We start from the raw sequence: 15,905 nt of genomic DNA, 5'->3' as shown, positions 1-15,905 counted from the left end.
GCCTAGACAAAGGACACGGACAGGATTACTCACAGCCTTCGATGGGTGGACTATCCAATCGATATGGACAGCAGAACTGTGCGCAGTGCTCCAGGTGTGGCTGGACAAGGGGATATGGCGTCCAGAACTGTGCACAGTGCTCCAGGTGTGGCCGGACAGAGGGATATGGGGTCCAAAACTGTGCACAGTGATCTGAGTGTGGTCTAACTATGGGATTTGGAGACCAGAACTGTGCAGAGTGCTCCAGGTGTCGTTTGACCCAGGGACATGGAGGCCAGAACCGTGCACAATGCTCCAAGAGTGGTCTAACCAATGTTTATGGAGACCAGATCTGTGCACAGTGCACCAAGTGTGGCCTAACTATGGATTATGAAGACGAGAATTGTGCACAGTGCTCCAAGTGTGGCCAGGCCAAGGGATATGGAGAGCAGATCTGTGCACAGTGCACGAAATGTGGTCTAACCATGTGATATGAAGATGAGAACTGTGCACAGTGGCCCAGGTGTTGTTCAACCGAGGGTTTAAAGACCAGAACTGTGAACAGTGTCCAAGCGTGGTCAACTGAGGGATATGGAGGCCAAAACAGTGCACAATGTTCTGATTTGGGTCTAACCGAGGGAAATGGAGACCAGGACTGTGCACAATGTTCCAAGTCTGGCCAGGCCAAGGGATATACAGATCGGAACTGTGCAGTGTAGTCCAGGTATGGTCTGAACAATGGATCTGGCAGGCAGAACTATCCACACTGCTCCAAGCACGCTCTAACTGAGGATTAGGGAGACCAGATCTGTGCACAGTGCTCCAGATGTGGTCCAAATGAGGGATATGGGCACCAGACTTGCTCACAGTGCTCCACGTGTGTCAGGCTAATGGATATGGAGGCCAGAACTGTGCACAGTGCTCCAGGTGTAGCCAGGACAAGCGATATGGAGAACAGAACTGTGTCCAGTGCTCCAAGTGTGGCCGCACAGAGGGATATGGCGGCCAAAACTGTGCACAGCGCTCCGAATGTAGTCTAACCGCGGGATACTGAGACCAGAACTGTGCACAGATCTCCAAGTGTGGTCTATCCGTTGTAGGGCCAGTGACTTCCCCAATGAGACCATGATCCTTCTCTGGTGTGACTGAGCTCACCCAGAGGTACAGAATCCACCCTCCCCTTCTAGAGAAACTAGCTCCTCTCCCACCCGCCCCCTCACATCTTAATTGCCTCCCCACTCGGTACATCCAACCCCGGAAATTCACCTCTCGATTACCTCGTTCCCACAACCTTCTATCCATTCCCACTTCCCAATGGTCCTGTCCTTGTTTATCCCTCACTGCCGTCTATCTGCATGGACTGGATGGGCCGAATGGCTTCCAGAGCCGTGATGACTCTATGAACCTCCCTTTAATGGGACTTCTATTGTCTCCCAGTGATGGGCATTAACTGGAGACTAAACTACTCTCCTGTATCCAGGAGTGGGATGGATGGTTGGAGATGTTGGGAATGCAATGTGTGTATAAACAGTTCCATGTCGGCCATCAGAGTTGAAGCGCACATCAGTCACTATGAGCAGTTTACCGGCCTGTTAAATATTTCCCTGGAAGACGGAACTGACCGGACACCAGGTGCCATCCTGTCTGACAGCCTTGAACAAGGTGTGAGGATCTGACAGGAATGAATCAGCACAGGATAGTGTCCAGCAGCTCACTGCCCATCTGTGTGGACAATACACAGGCTTTAATCTTCTAAATATCCTCAGCAGCCCCTCCAGGGCTCTCACATCCTCCCTCATGTGTGGTGATCAGAGCTGGATGTACTAATCTAGCTGCGGACTAACCAGGGCTTTATAATTGTTCAGAATAAGTTCCCCTGATTTTGCACTCAGTACCTGTACTTATGAGTGTCAGGCAATGACCATCTGCAACAAGAGAGAATCTAACCATCGCCCCTAGACTTTCAATGCCATTACCATCACTGAATCCCCCACTATCAACATCCTGGGGGTTACCATTGATCAGAAACTGAACTGGACCAGCCATATAAATACTGTGGCTACAAAAGCAGATCAGAGGCTCGGAATCCTGCGGAGAGTAACTCACCTCCTGACTCCCCAAAGCCTGTCCACCATCAACAAGGCACCAGTCAGGATTATGATGGAATACTCCCCACTTGCGTGGATGAGTGCGGCTCCCACAACACTCAAGAAGCTCGACACCATCCGTGACAAAGCAGCCCCGCTTGATTGGCACCCGTTCCTGAAACATTCACTCCCTCCACCACCGACGCACAGTAGTAGCAGTTTGTACCATCTACAAGATGCACTGCAGCAACTCACCAAGGCTCCTTCGAAAGCGTTGCCCAAATCCATGACGTCCACCATCTAGAAGGACAAGGGCAGCAGACACATGGGAACACCACCACCTGAAAGTTACCCTCTGAGCGGCTCACAATCCTGACTTGGAAATATATCGGCCGTTCCTTCACTGTCGCTGGGTCAAAATCCTGGAACTCGCTCCCGAACAGCTCTATGGATGTACCTACAACACAGGGACTGCAGCGGCTCACCACCACCTTCTCAAGTGGCAATTTGGGAGGGGCATTAAATGCTGGCCTAGACGGCGATGCCCACATTCCATGAATGAATTTTAAACAATGAAGCCCAATACCCTCCACACTTCACTAACTGCTCTCTCATCCTGCACTGCCAAATGTCAAAGATAAAATTTCAGAACACCCCATATCCCTCTGTCTCTGAACGCTCTTTAAAATTGTGTCATGCAGCCCATAATGCCTCTCCCTATTCCTTCTGTCTAAATGCATCACATCATACCCCTCTCTACAAAATTCCATCTGCTACTTTTCTGCCCATTCTGCCCTCCTATCTACGTCCTGTTTCCATCGATATCTATCGTCCTCACTGGTTGCCATGACTTCAAGTATTGTTTCATCGACAAGTTTTGGAATGTCACCGTATTCCTGATGTCAGTAATTGGGGGAACAGCACTGTCTACATGCTCCAATCTGACAAACAGCCCTTTACTCCAAGAGCACTTGTGCTGGATCATCGGCTGAGGGAGGGCAGTAGACGAGAATCAGAAGGATCCATTTTCTTGCCCATGTTTGACCTGATGTCATGAGTCAATATTGAGGACTCCAATGGAAACTCCCTCCCGCCTGCAGAGCACTGAGTCACTGCCGGTGGGACAGGGACATACACAGAGATGGTGATGGACACGTCTGGGACAATGGCTCTGAGGCATGACTCTGTGAAAATGATTATGCTGGAGCTACAGGACCTGAATGTGGCCCTGACATTGTCTGACCTCCCCCTTCCCTCCCTGTCAATGTGGAGACTCACCGATCCGAGTGAGAAATGAGACACGGACAAGAGGCGGTGACCAACGCAGCCAGTTTTATTCACATGATCCAGGAACCAGTGGGTCAGGGGGCACGGGCCCTACACAGTCCGTGGAGCCTCTTGACGTTGCTGGAGTCACGGGCATTGCTGACCCAAACGTGATTCCTCCTTTTATGATTCGCTTCACCACGCAGAATTCATACAACCAATAGCACTTATGGCGTGTCAAACCCTCGTTTCTGCAGCACTGTCCCCATTGACAGGTGCCCCCTTTAATTCTGTCACATGCAGAGACAACGCCTGAAATGCAGAAAGGAATCCGCTGTTGATGCCACCAGTAAGGACCCTCGACTCTCCCTCAAACATTTATTATGTATCACCCTAAATGTTGAAGTCCCACTTTAACTACCACATACCGATATTGCACTATTGCCTGTTTGGTCTGTGAGGCCTAGACAAAGGACATGGAGAACAGGACTACTCACAGCGTTCGATGGGTGGACTAACCAAGCATAATGGAGAGCAGAACTGTGCACAGGGCACCAAGTGTAGTTCAACAGGGGGATATGGAGACCAGAACTGTGCACAGTGCTCCAAGTGTGTTCCAACTGGGGGATATGGAGACCAGAACTGTGCACAGTGCTCCAGGTGTGGCCGGCAGGAGGGATATAGGTGTCCAAAATTGTGCAAGTGCTTCAAGCGTCATCATCCGAGGGATACTGAGGACAAAACAGTGCAAAGTGCTCCGAGTGTGCTGAACTGAGGGATATGGAGTCCAAAACTGTGGTCAGTTCTACAGGTTGGCCGGACAGAGGGATATGGAGACCAGACCGGTGCACAGTGTATCAAGTGTGACCTAACCATGGATTATTGAGTCCGGAATTGTGCACAGTGCTCCAAGTGTGGCCAGGCCTAGGGATATGGAGAGCAGAACTGCACACAGTGCACCAAATGTGGTCTAACCAATGGATATGAAGACCAGATTTGTGCACAGTGCTCCTGCTGTAATCCATTCGAGGAATAAGGAAACCAGAACTGTGCACAGTGCTCCAAGTGTAGCCAGGCCACGGGATATGGAGACCAGAACTGTCCACAGCGCACCAAGTGTGGTCTAACCATGGGATATGAAGACGAGAACTGTGCACAATGCCCCAGATGTGGTCCAATCGAGGGTTTGGAGACCAGAACTGTGAACAGTGTCCAAGTGTGGTCAACCGAGGGATATAGAGGCCAATATTGTGCACTGTGCTCCGAGTGTTGGTGAACCGAGTGATATGGAGACAGAAACTGAGCACAATGATCTGAGTGGAGTCTGAATGATGGATATGGAAACCAGGACTGTCCACAGTGCTCCACGCGTGGTCTGCCCGAGGGTAAACGAAACCAGAACTGTGCACAGAGCTCCAGGTGTGGCCAGGACAATGGATATGGAGAGCAGAACTGTGCACAATGTTCCAAGTGTGAACTATCCTTTGTAGGGCCAGTCTATCACTATCTTCTCCCAATGAGACCATGATCCTTCTCTAGTGTGACAGAGCTCACCCACAGGTACAGCCTCTACCCTCCCCTTCTAGATTCTTAGTTCCTCTACAACCCACCCACTCACATCTTTATTGCCGCCCCACTCGGTACCTGCAACCTTGGAAATTCTGCTGTCTATTACCTCATTCCCACAAGCCCGTATCCATTCCCTCTTCCCAGAGGTCCTGTCTTCGTCTATCCCTCACTGCCGTCTATCTGCATGGACTGGATGGGCCGAATGGCTTCCTGAGCCGTGATGACTCTATGATCCTCCCTTTAATGGGTCTTCAATTCCCCACCAGTGATGGTCATTAGCTGGAGTCTAAACTACTCTCCGGTATCCAGGATTGGGATAAAGGTTTGTAGTTGTTTGGAATGTAATGTGTGGATAAAGAGTTCCATGTCGGCCATCAGAGCTGAAGCGCACATCAGTCACTTTGAGTAGTTTACCGGCCTGTTAAATATTTCCCTGGAACACGGAACTGACCGGACACCAGGTGCCATCCTGTCTGACAGCCTTGAACAAGGTGTGAGGATCTGACAGGAATGAATCAGCACAGGATAGGGTCTAGCAGCTCACTGTCCGTCTGTGTGGACAATACACAGGCTTTAATCTTCTAAATATCCTCAGCAACCCCTCCAGGACTCTCACATCACCCCTCATGTGTGGTGATCAGAGGTGGATGTATTAAACTAGCTGAAGCCTAACCAGGGCTTTATAATTGTTTAGAATAAGTTCCCCTGATTTTGCACTCAGTCCCTGTATTTTTGAGTGTCAGGTAATGACCATCTCCAACAAGAGAGAATCTAACCATCGCCCCTTGACATTCAATGCCTTTACCATCACTGAATCCCCCACTAACTTCACCCTGGGGGTTACCATTGACCAGAAGCTGAACTGGACCAGCCATATAAATACTGTGGCTACAAGAGCAGGTCAGAGGCTGGGAATCCTGCGGAGAGTAACTCACCTGCTGACTCCCCAAAGCTTGTCCACCATCTACAAGGCAACAGTCAGGACTATGATGGAATACTCCGCACTTGCCTGGATGACTGTGGCTCCCACAAGACTCAAGGAGCTCAACACCCTCCGGGACAAAGCAGCCCCGTTTGATTGGCACCCCATCCACAAACATTCACTCCCTCCACCACCAACGCACACTAGCAGCAGTGTGTACCATCTAAAAGATGCACTGCAGCGACTCACCAAGGCTCCATCGATCGTGCTACGCAAAAGCACCTCCTCTACCGTCTAGAAGGACAAGGGCAGCAGACACATGGGAACACCACCACCTGGAAGATCCCCTCTGAGCCACTGACTATCCTGACTTGGAAATATATCGGCCGTTCCTTCACTGTCGCTGTGTCAAAACCTTGGGACTCCCTCCCTAACAGCTCTATGGATGTACCTACACCAGAGGGACTGCTTCGGCTCACCACCACCTTCTCAAGAGGCAATTTGGAAGGGCATCAAATTCTGGCCTAGCCAGCGATGCCTACATTCCATGAATCAATTTTAAGCAATGGAGCCCAATACCCTCCACGCTTCACTAACTGCTCTCTCATCCTGCCCTGCCAAATGTCAAAGATAAAATTTCGGAACACCCCATATCCCTCTGTCTCTGAACGTTCTTTAAAATTGTGTCATGTAGCCCATAATGCCTCTCCTTGTTCCTTCTGTCAAAATGCTTCACCTCATACCCCTCTCTACAAAATTACATCTGCCACTATACTGTCCATTCTGCCCTCCTATCTACGTCCTGTTCCCATCGCGATCTATCGTCCTCACTGGTTGCCATGACTTCAAGTGTTGTTTCATCGACAAGTTTTGGAATGTCCCCGTATTCCTGATGTCAGTAATTGGGGGAACAGCACTGTCTACATGCTCCAATCTGACAAACAGCCCTTTACTCCAAGAGCACTTGTGCTGGATCATCGGCTGAGGGAGGGCAGTAGACGAGAATCAGAAGGAGCCATTTTCTTGCCCATGTTTGACCTGATGTCATGAGTCAATATTGAGGACTCCAATGGAAACTCCCTCCCACCTGCAGAGCACTGAGTCACTGCCGGTGGGACAGGGACATACCCAGGGATGGTGATGGACACGTCTGGGACAATGGCTCTGAGACATGACTCTGTGAAAATGATTATGCTGGAGCTACAGGAACTGAATGTGGCCCTGCCATTGTCTGACCTCCCCCTTCCCTCCCTGTCAATGTGGAGACACACCGATCCGAGTGAGAAATGAGACACGGACAAGAGGCGGTGACCAACGCAGCCAGTTTTATTCACATGATCCAGGAACCAGTGGGTCAGGGGGCACGGGCCCTACGCAGTCCGTGGTGCTGGATTCACTGGCCTTGGGTTTGGGACTCTAACCACTGGCCTTGGTCGCCATTCCCAGGTTCCTCCAATTGTGATTCGCTGCACCACGCAGCATCTATACCACCAAGAGCACTTGTTGCGTATCAAACCCTCGTTTGAGCGGCAGTTTCTTCCTCGACAGGTGCCTCCTCGAATTCATTCACATGCAAAGAGCATACCTGAAATGCAGAAAGGAATCCGCTGTTGATGCCACCAGTAATAACCCTCGACTCTCGCTCAAACTTTTATTATGTGTCACCCTAAATGTTGAAGTCCCCCTTTCACTGCCACATCCCGATATTGCACTATTGCCTGTTTGGTCTGTGAGGCCTAGACAAAGGACATGGGGAACAGGACTACGCAGAGGTCTCTATGGGTGGCCTAACTGAGATATATGGAGAGCAGAACTGTGCACAGTGTCCAACGCTTAGTCTAACAAAGGAGCATGTCGACCTAAACTGCAATTATAAACTACAATATCTAAAAATGTTTTTACAATTTTATGATTCCGTGAGGTCAATTGTGGAGGTTGGAGCACAATTAAACAATAATATATATAATTTACAAACTTTTCAAGCATTCCCACGCGAGGATTGAAGGTTTTTGGTACCAAGGTACGGTTCATGTTCCAGAACCAAGCTGCAGAAATGGATTTAAATACAGAGCAACAATGATCCAATCGAATGGCAGCACATGTTTGAGTGGGTGAATGGGCTATTCCTGTTCCTGTGAATGGTTTCATAGATTCACTGAGAGATTCACTGACCTCCATGAAAATGTCTTGCAGTGATGATGTTTCCCAGCACCAGGAGCACCAGCACCAAGAGCAGTGCTTTCCTCATCTTCCACTGAGCTCCTCAGAGCCACACTGAACTGCCTGGGCTACAGGAGCTCTTTATATGAACTCAGAGTATAATCTCTAGTTAATAATCACACACACACACCCCCACACAGACAGGGTGAGGATTGGTTCCACCTTGGGCACGTTGAAGGGAAAGGTCACTCACTGAGAGCAACAGTAACTGGAATCAGTGATTAAATGTGTCTCGCTGGGCGATTATGTGTTAATCAACAGAGACGGCCCTGTGTAAGGATTGAACTGGGGAAGGTTTGTAGAAATATCTTTCTGCGATTAAGGTAAGAATAATAGAGCAGAGAAGAGGGCCATTCGGCCCATCGAGCCCGTGTCGTCTCTCTGAAGCAACTATCCAATTATTCCCACGCTGCTTTCCTCTGTCAATATGCCGGCTGTTTTGATTGGCCCTCATGATCCACCCAATAGCCTCAGGTGTCCCCACACCCACCCCTTTCAGTTCCCCTTCACTTACACTGAATCTACTTTCCAATGTACAGGTCGCCAGAGAATAACTGGCAATGGCTTCTCTTTCTGTTCCCCCGCCCGAACCTCTGGTGTCGCCTAAGGTATTGGTGAGTAGCTACAGTGTATCTTGTAGATGGTACACACCGCTACTACTGTGCGTCGGTGGTGGAGGTAGTGAATGTTTGTGGATGGGTTGCTGATCAAGCGGGGCTGCTTTGTCCCGGATGGTGTCGAGCTTCTTGAGTGTTGTGGGAGCCACACTCATCCAGGCAAGTGGAGAGTATTCCAACAAAATCCCTCGTTAGGCCGCAGCTGGATTAATACATCCAGCTCTGATCATCACACATGAGGGAGGATGTGAGAGCCCTGGAGGGGCTGCTGATGATATTTAGAAGATTAAAGCCTGTGTATTGTCCACACAGACGGGCAGTGAGCTACTGGACCCTATCCTGTGCTGATTCATTCCTGTCAGATCCTCACACCTTGTTCAAGGCTGTCAGACAGGATGGCACCTGGTGTCCGGTCAGTTCCGTGTTCCAGGGAAATATTTAACAGGCCGGTAAACTGCTCAAAGTGAATGATTTGCTCTTCAACTCTGATGGCCGAGAGGGAACTCTTTATATACACATTGCATTCCAGACATCTCCAACCTTTCATCCCACTCCTGGATACAGGAGAGTAGTTTAGTCTCCAGCTAATGCCCATCACTGGGAGACTATAGAAGACCCATTAAAGGGAGGTTCATTGAGTCATCACAGCTCAGGAAGCCATTCAGCCCATCCAGTCTATGCAGATAGACGGCAGTGAGGGAAAAATGAAGACAGGACCCCTGGGAAGAGGGAATGGATGGAGGGTTGTGGGAATGAGGTAATTGAGAGAAGAATTTCCAGAGTTGTAGGTACCAAGTGGGGCGGCAATTAAGATGTGAGGTGGCATTGGGAGAGGAGGTAGGTTCTCTAGAAGGTGAGAGTGGAGGCTGTACCTCTGGGTGAGCTCAGTCACACCAGAGAAGGATCATGGTCTCATTGGGAGAAGAGAGTGATACACTGGCCCTACAAAGGATAGCCCACACTCGGAGCACTGTGCAGAGTTCTGGTCTCCATATTCATTGGCCTGGCCACACTTGGAGCACAGTGCAAAGCTCTGTTTAAAGTTCCCTCATTTGGACCATAGTTGGAGCACTGTGCACAGTTCTGGTCTCTATATCTCTCTGTTGGACCACACGCAGAGCACTGTGCACAGTTCTGCTCTCTATATCTCTCTGTTGGACCACACGTAGAGCAATGTGCACAGTTCTGGTCACCATATCCCTCGGTCTGAAACACTTGGAACACTGTGCACATTTCTGGTCTCTATATCGCTCGGTTAGACCACACTAAGAGCACTGTGCACAGTTCTTGTCTCCATATCCCACGGTTAGACCACATTTGGAACACTGTGTACAGTTCTGGTCTCAATATCTCTTGTTTGGACCACATCTGGAGCACTGTGCACAGACCTGGTCTCCCTATTGTTCGGTTAGAGCGTGCTTGGAGCACTGTGCACAGTTCTGGCCGCCATACCCATTGTTTAGACCAAACCTGGAGCACTGTGCACAGCTCTGGTTTCGTTTACCCTCGGGCGTGGAGCACTGTGGACAGTCCTGGTCTCCATATCCGTCATTTAGACTCCACTCAGATCATCGGGCACAGTTTCTGTCTCCATATCACTCGGTTGACCAACACTCGGAGCAATGTGCACACTTTTGACCTCCATATCCCTCGGTTGACCACGCTTGGACACTGTTCACAGTTCTGGTCTCCAAACCCTCGATTGGACCACATCTGGGCCACTGTGCACAGTTCTGGTCTTCATATCCCACAGTTAGACCACATTTGCTGCACTGGGTACAGTTCTGCTCTCCATATCCCTTGGTTAGGCGTCCCATAGAGCCCTGTGCGCTGTTCTGTTCTCCATGTCCGTTGTCGAGGCCTCACAGACCAAACAGGCAATAGTGCAACATCGATATGTGGCAGTGAAAGGGGGACTTCAACATTTAGGGTGACACATAATAAATGTTTGAGTGAGAGTCGAGGGTCCTTACTGGTGGCTTCACAGAGGATTCCTTTCTGCATTTCAGGATATTCCTTTGGATGTAACGAAATAGCGGGCACCTGTCGAAAATATCACTGCATTAGAATGGAGACTTTGATACCCATCAAGTGCTATTGGACGTGGGAATGCTGCGTGTGGAAGCCACTCGAAATCAGATGAAGCAGCGATGGGAAGCAAAGGCCAGTGACTCCAGACCCAGTTCAAAGGCCCGTGACTCCAGCACGGCCTTGAGGCTCCACAGACTGTGTAGGGCCCGTGCCCCCTGACCCACTGGTTCCTGGATCATGTGAATAAAACTGGCTGCGTTGGTCACCGCCTCTTGTCCGTGTCTCATTTCTCACTCGGATCGGTGAGTCTCCACATTGACAGGGAGGGAAGGGGGAGGTCAGACAATGGCAGGGCCACATTCAGGTCCTGTAGCTCCAGCATAATCATTTTCACAGAGTCATGCCTCAGAGTCATTGTCCCAGACGTGTCCATCACCATCCCCGGGTATGTCCCTGTCCCACCGGCAGTGACTCAGTGCTCTGCAGGTGGGAGGGAGATTCCATTGGAGTCCTCAATATTGACTCATGACATCAGGTCAAAAATGGGCAAGAAAATGGCTCCTTCTGATTCTCGTCTTCTGCCCTCCCTCAGCCGATGATCCACCACAAGTGCTCTTGGAGTAAAGGGCTGTTTGTCAGATTGGAGCATGTAGACAGTGCTGTTCCCCCAATTACTAACATCAGGAATACGGGGACATTCCAAAACTTGTCGATGAAACAATACTTGAAGTCATGGCAACCAGTGAGGATGATAGATATCGATGGAAACAGGACGTAGATAGGAGGGCAGAATGGGCAGAAAAGTGGCAGACGGAATTTTGTAGAGAGGGGTATGAGGTGATGCATTTTGACAGAAGGAATAGGGAGAGGCATTATGGGCTACATGACACAATTTTAAAGAGCGTTCAGAGACAGAGGGATATGGGGTGTTCCGAAATTTTATCTTTGATATTTGGCAGGGCAGGATGAGAGAGCAGTTAGTGAAGCGTGGAGGGTATTGGGTTTCATTGTTTAAAATTAATTCATGGAATGTGGGCATCGCTGGCTAGGCCAGCATTTAATGCCCCTCCAAAATTGCCCCTTGAGAAGGTGGTGTTGAGCCGCTGCAGTCCCTGTGGTGTAGGTAAACCCACAGCGCTGTTGTGGAGGGAGTTCCAGGATTTTGACCCAGCGACAGTGAAGGAACGGCCGATATATTTCCAAGTCAGGTTGTTGAGTGGCTCAGAAGGGAACTTACAGGTGGTGGTGTTCCCATGTGTCTGCTGCCCTTGTCCTTCTAGATGATAGAAGTTGTGGATTTGGGCAGTGCTATCGAAGGGGCCTTGGTGAGTTCCTGCAGTGCATCTTGTAGATGGTACACACTGCTGCTACTGTGCGTCGGTGGTGGAGGGAGTGAATGTTTGTGGATGGGGTGCTGATCAAGCGGGGCTGCTTTGTCCTGGATGGTGTCGAGCTTCTTGACTGTTTATGGAGCCGCACTCATCGAGGCAAATGGGGAGTATTCCATCATATTTCTGACTGGTGCCTTGTCGATGGTGGACAGGCTTTGGGGAGTCAGGAGGTGAGTTACTCTCCGCAGGATTCTCAGCCTCTGACCTGCTCTTGTACCCAGTGTTTTTATGGTTGGTCCAGTTCAGTTTCAGGTCAATGATAACATCCAGGATGACGTTAATGGGGGATCCATGGATGATAATGACATTGAATGTCAAGGGGCGATGGTTAGATTCTCCCTTGTTGCAGATGGTCATTACCTGACACTCAAAAATACAGGTATTGGGGACAAAATCAGGGGAAGATACTCTGAACAATTATAAAGCCCTAGTTAGGCCGCAGCTAGATTAATACATCCAGCTCTGGTCACCACACATGAGGGGGGATGTGAGGGCCCTGGAGGGGCTGCTGAGGATATTTAGATGATTAAAGCCTATGTATTGTCCACACAGACGGGCAGTGAGCTGCTGGACCCAATCCTGTGCTGATTCATTCCTGTCAGATCCTCACACCTTGTTCAAGGCTGTCAGACAGGATGGCACCTGGTGTCCGGTCAGTTCCGTGTTCCAGGGAAATATTTAACAGGCCGGTAAACTGCTCAAAGTGACTGATTTGTGCTTCAAATCTGAGGGGCGACATGGAACTCTTTATACACACATTGCATTCCAGATATCTCCAAACTTTCAACCCACTCCTGGATACCGGACAGTAGTTTTGTCTCCAACTAATGTCCATCACTGGTGGGGCATTGAAGACCCATTTAAAGAGAGGATCACAGAGTCATCACGGCTCAGGAAGCCATTCAGCCCATCCAGTCCATGCAGATAGACTGCAGTGAGGAATAAACAAAGACAGGACCCCTGGGAAGAGGGAATGGATACGGGCTTGTGGGAATTAGGTAATAGAGAGCAGAATTTCCATGTTTGGAAGTACTGAGTGTGGTGGCAATAATGATTTGAGGGGGCAGGTAGTTGAGAAACTAAGCTCTCTAGAAGGGGAGGGTAGAGACAGTACCTGTGGGTGAGCTCAGTCACTGCAGAGAAGAATCATGGTCTCATTGGGAGAAGAGAGTGATGCACTCGCCCTACAAAGGATAGATCACACTCGGAGAACTGTGCACAGTTCATCTCTCAATTTCCCTTGGCCTGGCCTCACCTGGAGCACTGTGCACAGTTCTGGTTCCATATCCCTCAGTTGGACCACATGCAGAGCACCGTGCACAGTTTTGTCCCCCATATCCCTCGGTTGACGACACTTGGAGCACTGCGCACAGTTCTGGTCTCTATATCTCTCTGTTGGACCACACGTAGAGCAATGTGCACATTTCTGGTCGCCATATCCCTCGGCCTGAAACACTTAGAGCACTGTGCACAGTTCTTGTCTCCATATCCCGCGGTTAGACCACATTTGGAGCATTGTGTACAGATCTGGTCCTCATAACCCTGTTAGACCACACTTGGAACATTGTGCACAGTTCTGCTCTCCATATGCATTGGCCTGGCCACACATGGAGCTCTGTGCACAGTTTTGCTCTCAACTTCCTTTGGCCTGGCCACACTTGAAGCACATTGCACGGTTATGGTTCCAAATCCATCAGTTGGACAACACTCGGAGCACTGTCCACAGTTGTGGTTTCCATATCCCTCCGTTAGACCACACTCTGAGCCCTGTGCATAGTCCTGTTCTCCAAGTCCTTTGTCAAGGCCTCACATTCCAAACAGGCCATTGTGCAATATCGGTATGTGGTAGTTAAAGGGGGACTTCAACATTTAGGGTGATACATAATAAATGTTTGAGGGAGAGTCAAGGGTCCTTACTGGTGGCATCAACAGCGGATTTCTTTCTGCATTTCAGGTTTTTTCTCTGCATGTGACAGATTTAAAGGGGGGCACCTATCAATGGGGACAGTGCTGCAGAAACGAGGGTTTGACACGCCACAAGTGCTATTGGTTGTATGAATGCTGCGTGGTGAAGCGAATCATAAAAGGAGGAATCACGTTTGGGTCAGCAAGGCCCGTGACTCCAGCACCGTCTAGAGGCTCCACGAACTGTGTAGGGCCCGTGCCCCCTGACCCACTGGTTCCTGGATCATGTGAATAAAACTGGCTGCGTTGGTCACCGCCTCTTGTCCGTGTCTCATTTCTCACTCGGATCGGTGTGTTTCCACATTGACAGGGAGGGAAGGGGAAGGTCAGACAATGGCAGGGCCACATTCAGGTCCTGTAGCTCCAGCATAATCATTTTCACAGAGTCATGCCTCAGAGCCATTGTCCCAGACGTGTCCATCACCATCCCCGGGTATGTCCCTGTCCCACCGGCAGTGGCTCAGTGCTCTGCAGGCGGGAGGGAGTTTCCATTGGAGTCCTCAAAATTGACTCATGACATCAGGTCAAACATGGGCAAGAAAATGGCTCCTTCTGATTCTCGTCTACTGCCCTCCCTCAGCCGATGATCCAGCATAAGTGCTCTTGGGGTAAAGGGCTATTTGTCAGATTGGAGCATGTAGACAGTGCTGTTCCCCCAATTACTGATATCAGGAATATGGGGACATTCCAAAATTGTCGATGAAACAATACTAGAAGTCATGGCAACCAGTGAGGATGATAGATATCGATGGAAACAGGGCGTAGATAGGAGGGCAGAATGGGCAGAAAAGTGGCAGATGGAATTTTGTAGAGAGGGGTATGAAGTGATGCATTTTGACAGAAGGAATAGGGAGAGGCATTATGGGCTACATGACACAAATTTAAAGAGCGTTCAGAGACAGAGCGTTATGGGGTGTTCCGAAATTTTATCTTTGACATTGGGCAGGACAGGATGAGAGAGCAGTTAGTGAAGCGTGGAGGGTATTGGGCTCCATTGTTTAAAAGTCATTCATGGAATGAGGGCTTCGCTGGCTACGCCAGCATTTAATGCCCCTCACAAATTTCCACTTGAGAAGGTGGTGGTGAGCCGCTGCAGTCCCTGTGGTGTAGGTACACCCACAGCGCTGTTAGGGAGGGAGTTCCAGGATTTTGATCCAGCGACAGTGAAGGAACGGCCGATATACTTCCAAATCGGGATGGTGAGTGGCTCAGAGGGTAACTTCCAGGTGGTGGTGTTCCCATGTGTCAGCTGTCCATGGCCTTCTAGATGGTAGAGGAGTTTGATTTGGGCAGCGCTATCGAAGGAGCCTTGGTGAGTCGCTGCAGTGCATTTTGTAGATGGTACACACTGCTGCTACTGTGCGTCGGTGGTGGAGGTAATAATGGTTAATGGATGGTGGGACAATCAAACGGGGCTGCTTTGTCCCGGATGGTGTCGAGCTTCTTGAGTGTTGTGGGAGCTGCACTCATCCAGGCAAGTGGGGAGTATTCCATCATAGTCCTGACTGGTGCCTTGTAGATGCTGGACAGGGTTTGAGGAGTCAGGAGGTGAGTTACTCTCCGCAGCATCCCCAGCCTCTGACCTGCTCTTGTAGCCACAGTATTTATATGGCTGGTCCAATTCAGTTTCTGGTCAATGGTAACCCCCAGGATGAAGTTAGTGGGGGATTAAGTGATGGTAATGGCATTGAATGTCAAGAAGCGATGGTTAGATTCTCCCTTGTTGCAGATGGTCATTGCCTGACACTCAGAAATACAGGTATTGGGGACAAAATCAGGGGAAGATACTCTGAACAATTATAAAGCCCTGGTTATGCCGCAGCTAGATTAATACATCCAGCTCTGATCACCACACATG

General features: G+C 49.7%; 1 long non-coding RNA gene across 1 annotated transcript in view; it reads left to right on the top strand.

Moving 5' to 3' along the window:
• LOC144672841 (uncharacterized) overlaps positions 1–10,957 on the top strand; it is a 103,038-nt gene extending 92,081 nt beyond the window's left edge. The window contains exon 2 of the long non-coding RNA XR_013574193.1: positions 10,670–10,957. This is a non-coding gene — a long non-coding RNA (uncharacterized LOC144672841). The remainder of the gene's footprint in view (positions 1–10,669) is intronic.
• Positions 10,958–15,905: the final 4,948 nt, after the last annotated feature.

This window comes from Cetorhinus maximus, unplaced genomic scaffold, assembly GCF_964194155.1.
Source record: "Cetorhinus maximus unplaced genomic scaffold, sCetMax3.hap1.1 HAP1_SCAFFOLD_96, whole genome shotgun sequence".
Lineage (NCBI taxonomy): Eukaryota > Metazoa > Chordata > Chondrichthyes > Lamniformes > Cetorhinidae > Cetorhinus > Cetorhinus maximus.
This window is presented reverse-complemented; position numbering and strand designations above follow the sequence as displayed.